The 6,000-nt window shown below is 38.3% G+C and overlaps 1 protein-coding gene across 1 annotated transcript in view; it reads right to left on the reverse strand.

The window, feature by feature from the left end:
- The window catches only part of LOC106079989 (myophilin-like), a 28,482-nt gene extending 24,368 nt beyond the window's left edge, over window positions 1-4,114 (reverse strand). The window contains exon 1 of the mRNA XM_056039013.1: window positions 3,799-4,114. The gene's annotated coding sequence lies outside the window, so the exon portion shown is untranslated. The remainder of the gene's footprint in view (window positions 1-3,798) is intronic.
- Window positions 4,115-6,000: the final 1,886 nt, after the last annotated feature.

The raw sequence follows: 6,000 nt of genomic DNA on the forward strand, positions 1-6,000 counted from the left end.
TTCATTTCTTGGCCGTGTTGCCTGGTGAAACTTTTCAAATGTTCGAAATGAAGTGTTAAGGACGATCACAATGTTTACAAGCACTTCGTTGAGTAGACAAACCTTTCAGTAATAAAACGGATGAGACCAATCTTACGTAATCGCCCTACGTGTGTACGTTGGCCAAGTAGTGCTACAGGTTTCTAATAAAACTATTTAAAATGGACTTATTTCATTTTTTCATCTATTCGACGATGTGGCCCGCGACATAAGTGTCGGAAATGAAAATGGCCCGCCGGGCGAATAAGGTTGGGCATCACTGTTCTAAACACTACACCATACTTTATATGACCAGCAAAACCTTGAACTTTACTTTCAGCTATGTACCAGCTGCATGGAAATAAACAATGCTTTGATTTAAAAAAACGTTCTATCTGGAAGCTAAGCGATAGTCAATGTGTATCAAATAAGACACGAGCTTGTCACAAAATACACGAGGCATTTCAAGAATTGTCATTGACAAATGGCTGTCGCACTTAGGATGAATACTAACTTGAAGACATTGATGTAAAGATGTAACAAACAATAGAGTAACATCTTGAACAGCTTGACTGTGACATCACACTATTTGTAGCCAAGAAAAATGTGTTATTTCATGACCATATTGACAACTGAGTCTTTACTGGATAAAGCGAATTTCATTCTGATGTTGGAAATGTTTAAATGTGATCAAATGCTGATCTATAATGTAAAAAAATAGGTTGAATAGCAGCTATGCACACAAAAACAAGGTTACAAAGACAGTTTGTGTGGAAACACAAACTCAAAATCGGCCCCCGAAGTGGTCCACCCAGGTGGCTTCAATATTTTCAGAAAGAACATCCGAATGATATTATATCAAAGACAATTGACAGATAAGAATGGAGACAGAAGGTTGACAGATCTTGTGTAGTGCCCCAGCGGTCAGCAGATCAAATGATACGTGAAGATGAATGTAAAGTTAGATGAGAACGTGGTGTCAGGGAGCGGTATGGCGAGAATGAATGTTACTTTGATATTTTGGTATGATTGTTATATCCCCTTGTTATGAATGCGAAGTGTTGCACGTGTTGTGAACTGAGTGATTTAAGTCTTCTTTGAATGTGCGAGAGAGTGTATTAAGTTAGTAAGGTCTTGCTCCCGGTCCAGGAAGGTTGGATAGTCGCTTCCTGGACTGGTGTTTAAGTAATATTTATTGTGCATTATTTGAGCTATATTGGATATTAAAATATCATTGTTATATTCTTGGAGATCTAGAGTTGGAGTTGATGTGTATCTAGTGGTAACTGTTCTTATTTGAGTAACTAAGCAAGTATTAATAATTGTGATTCAGTATTCATACCCCTAACGAGCCAGGTTAAGAAACACAAGAGCAAGGCACATATATCTATATAATTAGAACCCAGACACGTGGCATAATTGATGTCTTACAATTGATCTAATTGTTTTGTAAAGGCTCAATCTCTTATTCAAATCCTCAAGAAAAAAATTCATTTCTGGTCTATTGCCGTGCAATGGAGAGAAAAATTAGAAAATGCAGTTTACAAGATTAATATTTGTTGTAAATTATGTCTAATTTATAATGCATACTAAATAAATTTTTTCTCTTTTAAAAAATAGTAAACATTCGTTTGTGTGTAAATGTAGTACTTAATATAACAGAACTTACGTAATTTAACAATACAAATATAAAAACAAAAATTTTTTGGGACAAAAAATCTTCAACCGTTTGCATAAATGTGTTAAAAATATGGTAAACTGTCGTCTCCCCTGATAAAGGCCTAAAGTGTTTGAGTGTTTAATAGTGAATAGTTGTAACATTGGTGTATTTTTATGAAAAAAACTGCTTGCATAAGTGATTTAAAAAATTAGATTTAGATTAGATTAGAAACTAATAAGCATCTTTTCCCCTTTCGGGAGCCGCTAAAAAATGAGTTTATAAATGTCAATGTTTAGCCGTAATCGATATAGGCCTACTTATCACAGACATAATGGCTGCACGGTACTTTGTATCTGACATAGCACACACCGAACTGATGTCCGAATTTATAAATGAATTCAATTTTTAAGGGGAAAAAAAGCTGATGAGAAAACTTGAAATGTCTGTAACGTGATAAGCTTCAGTCTTTGATGTGTCGGGCTTAAGAATAGGACACTGAAACTACAATGTCTGGAATATTACATTAACTCTAGGCGCATCGCAAGCACTATCCCCAGTGGTCTGTTCGTTTATCTTTATTTTAGTAAATTTCTACTAGATGTACTATGAATACAATGATACACAACTTGAAACTAAAGACTAAATTATCCACCAAATAGTGGCCAAGCCGAGACCTATCAACATTGTCTCTACACGTTAGCGGGAAATTGTTCTCAACTAAAAAAGCATGGTATTTCAATAGAAAATGTCAGGAGAATAATCTTCAGAGGCTGGACTCCCTAGTCACCAAAAAGAGGTCAATGTTTGAAAGTTTGTTTTTTATGCTGATCTTCAACTGAAACTAATTCTTTTGAAACTAGCAGATACATTGAAACCAATTCTACTACAAAAAAAAAAAAAAGGTAGGCTATATATGTTTTGTTGATATTTCATTCAAAATTAGTTGTTTATGAAGATTTAACAAAGTTTGACATTTGAATGCAAATACCAAAACTCAAGAATCAAGACATCTCTAGGCATCAAAAGTAAATCTTAAAAAACGTGAGGTACTTGCTTTTTGTCTGTCCAGCTCCTAGGACATTAGAACTTCAAAGAATCGTTTCACTTTACCGTCAACAGTGTCTTACCATTTTGTGGACTCTGAGGTGAGAGATGCTTTTGAAAATGGAAGTTAATTAAGACCTATTTGAGATGGACAAAGGGACACAAATCTATCTAGCAATTCTGTTTATTGAAGGCGACATCCCAAAGATATTGAACTTGGCTGAAGTTCTTACCAGAGATTGCAAGTTCAGTCAGAGGGAACATTGAACGTTTTAGTAGGTTTTGGTTTTGTGTGTGCAAAACAAAAACACACAGAAAAAAACACATTTTGTTTTTGCACCTTATTTTGACCAAAGTTTGAACTGTTGACTTCGTTGTTATAAAAGTAGAACATGGAACACTTTCCGTTTGAAGCGCGGCACGTGTTGATCTTAATAGAATTTCTAACTTTGAATCTTCCATTGGAATACATTGTCGTAAACAAGGAACGTTTAAAATTGACTATTATTTTATAGTTGTCTCTAACCGTCCAATGGATGTCGGTAATTAGCTCAACAAAAGAACGAACCAACGGGAAATATTTTGGGCGGGAGGGGGGGTGACACCATAAAATACCGCAGTGGGTGACATCCACCCTAAGGAAGCCACTGTCATTAATCTAGTTTAATATAAAAAAAACAAACAGGCCTAATAATAATAAAAAAAAAATTTTTTTTATATTCTTGAGAAACTTTGTCTTACAATTGTGCATTGTAACATAATCTACATGGTGAAGGCAGGGTTAAAATAGATTAACATATAGACTAGAGGCCTACGGTACGTAGTATTCTTGCTCAAGTCAACATATAAGGCACACTTAGAATTAAACATGCAAGCTGTCAGAAATAGTCTACTAATGAGAATACTAACACGGTACTCTACTTCTACTCTACTTGTATAGATCTAAATATAAAAGAAATCTTCCTCTACACTAGTCAACGGTTAGTGTTCTGTTGTCATTCCAATGGGTAGGCTACGAAAAGATAGCCATCATCTTATGACCAATGGCTAGTAGGGACAAACAGCAAGAAACTTACCCGATACTCTTAATCCAAACGTATGTTGCCTATTTAAATCCTTTTAGTTAGAAGACAAATCTCATTGAAATCCACCAACAGAGATTTTATTAAGAATCTTGATCTACTTTTATTGTGAAATGTCAAAAGTATTCAATTCATGAATACGATCTAGACCTAGTGTAGTTGACTGTAGTAGAACAACCTTTAAATAGACAATTGTCCTTTCCCACTTAAGCGCCCTCTCTTTTGTAAGCCGACAATTACAATGCTAGATACCCCAGGAACGTTCACTTCAAACTACACTTACACACTTGACACACCACACAGGTCACCATAGTCAAGCTAAGGACACGTGTGTGTGATTTCACTACGTCAACGCTAGGAGGTCACACCGTGTGATTTACACACAATGCATCGAGTGACGACTGCGTCTTATCGTGACCCTCTTAACCCCATGCAGCACTACCCCGAGGAACAAGCATTTGTACACACATTAACAAGATAACAAATGGAGTAAGATTTCACACAAACTCAAGGGTGGCTCATGTGGGTCCGTTATTTAAAAAACAATGCAGGCCACTGGCGGATCGGGTGGGGGGGGGGCGGCAATTCCCCCACACACACACACACCCTCATATATACTTTTTATTCCATATTTTAACCCATTTTTATTATGTATATTCTGGTATGTTGGTCGATTCTATTAGGTGGGGGAAGGGTGATTGCATATACTACCCCCCCCCCCCGGAGTCTGCCCATTGGGCACGGTTGGGTGCCGAAGTCACAGTTTATGAACACAATGAGTCAAATATCTCTGTAGGCTTATATTTGCTACTTAGTGAGCAAATCAAATTCAATAATTTGTATATATATAGCTCCTTCTGTCTTGGAACACAATGGATGGTTTCTTCTGTCTCGGAACACAATGGATGGTTCCTTCTGTCTTGGAACACAATGGATGGTTCCTTCTGTCTTGGAACACAATGGATGTCTCCTTCTGTCTTGGAACACAATGGATGGTTCCTTCTGTCTTGGAACACAATGGATGGTTCCTTCTGTCTCGGAACACAATGGATGTCTCCTTCTGTCTTGGAACACAATGGATGGTTCCTTCTGTCTTGGAACACAATGGATGTCTCCTTCTGTCTTGGAACACAATGGATGGTTCCTTCTGTCTTGGAACACAATGGATGGTTCCTTCTGTCTTGGAACACAATGGATGGTTCCTTCTGTCTTGGAACACAATGGATGGTTCCTTCTGTCTTGGAACACAATGGATGGTTCCTTCTGTCTTGGAACACAATGGATGGTTCCTTCTGTCTTGGAACACAATGGATGGTTCCTTCTGTCTTGGAACACAATGGATGTCTCCTTCTGTCTTGGAACACAATGGATGGTTCCTTCTGTCTTGGAACACAATGGATGGTTCCTTCTGTCTTGGAACACAATGGATGGTTCCTTCTGTCTTGGAACACAATGGATGGTTCCTTCTGTCTTGGAACACAATGGATGGTTCCTTCTGTCTTGGAACACAATGGATGGTTCCTTCTGTCTTGGAACACAATGGATGGTTCCTTCTGTCTTGGAACACAATGGATGGTTCCTTCTGTCTTGGAACACAATGGATGGTTCCTTCTGTCTTGGAACACAATGGATGGTTCCTTCTGTCTTGGAACACAATGGATGGTTCCTTCTGTCTTGGAACACAATGGATGTCTCCTTCTGTCTTGGAACACAATGGATGGTTCCTTCTGTCTTGGAACACAATGGATGTCTCCTTCTGTCTTGGAACACAATGGATGGTTCCTTCTGTCTTGGAACACAATGGATGGTTCCTTCTGTCTTGGAACACAATGGATGGTTCCTTCTGTCTTGGAACACAATGGATGGTTCCTTCTGTCTTGGAACACAATGGATGGTTCCTTCTGTCTTGGAACACAATGGATGGTTCCTTCTGTCTTGGAACACAATGGATGGTTCCTTCTGTCTTGGAACACAATGGATGCGCCCAGATGAGTCACTGGCTTTGGTTTCGCCTTGAGACGGGCCACAATCTGGAGTGACTGATCAAGCCAAATCTGGAGTGACTGATCAAGCCAATTCTGGAGTGACTGATCAAGCCAAATCTGGAGTGACTGATCAAGCCAATTCTGGAGTGACTGATCAAGCCAAATCTGGAGTGACTGATCAAGCCAAATCTGGAGTGACTGATCAAGCCAA

Source organism: Biomphalaria glabrata, chromosome 8 (assembly GCF_947242115.1).
Source record: "Biomphalaria glabrata chromosome 8, xgBioGlab47.1, whole genome shotgun sequence".
NCBI lineage: Eukaryota > Metazoa > Mollusca > Gastropoda > Planorbidae > Biomphalaria > Biomphalaria glabrata.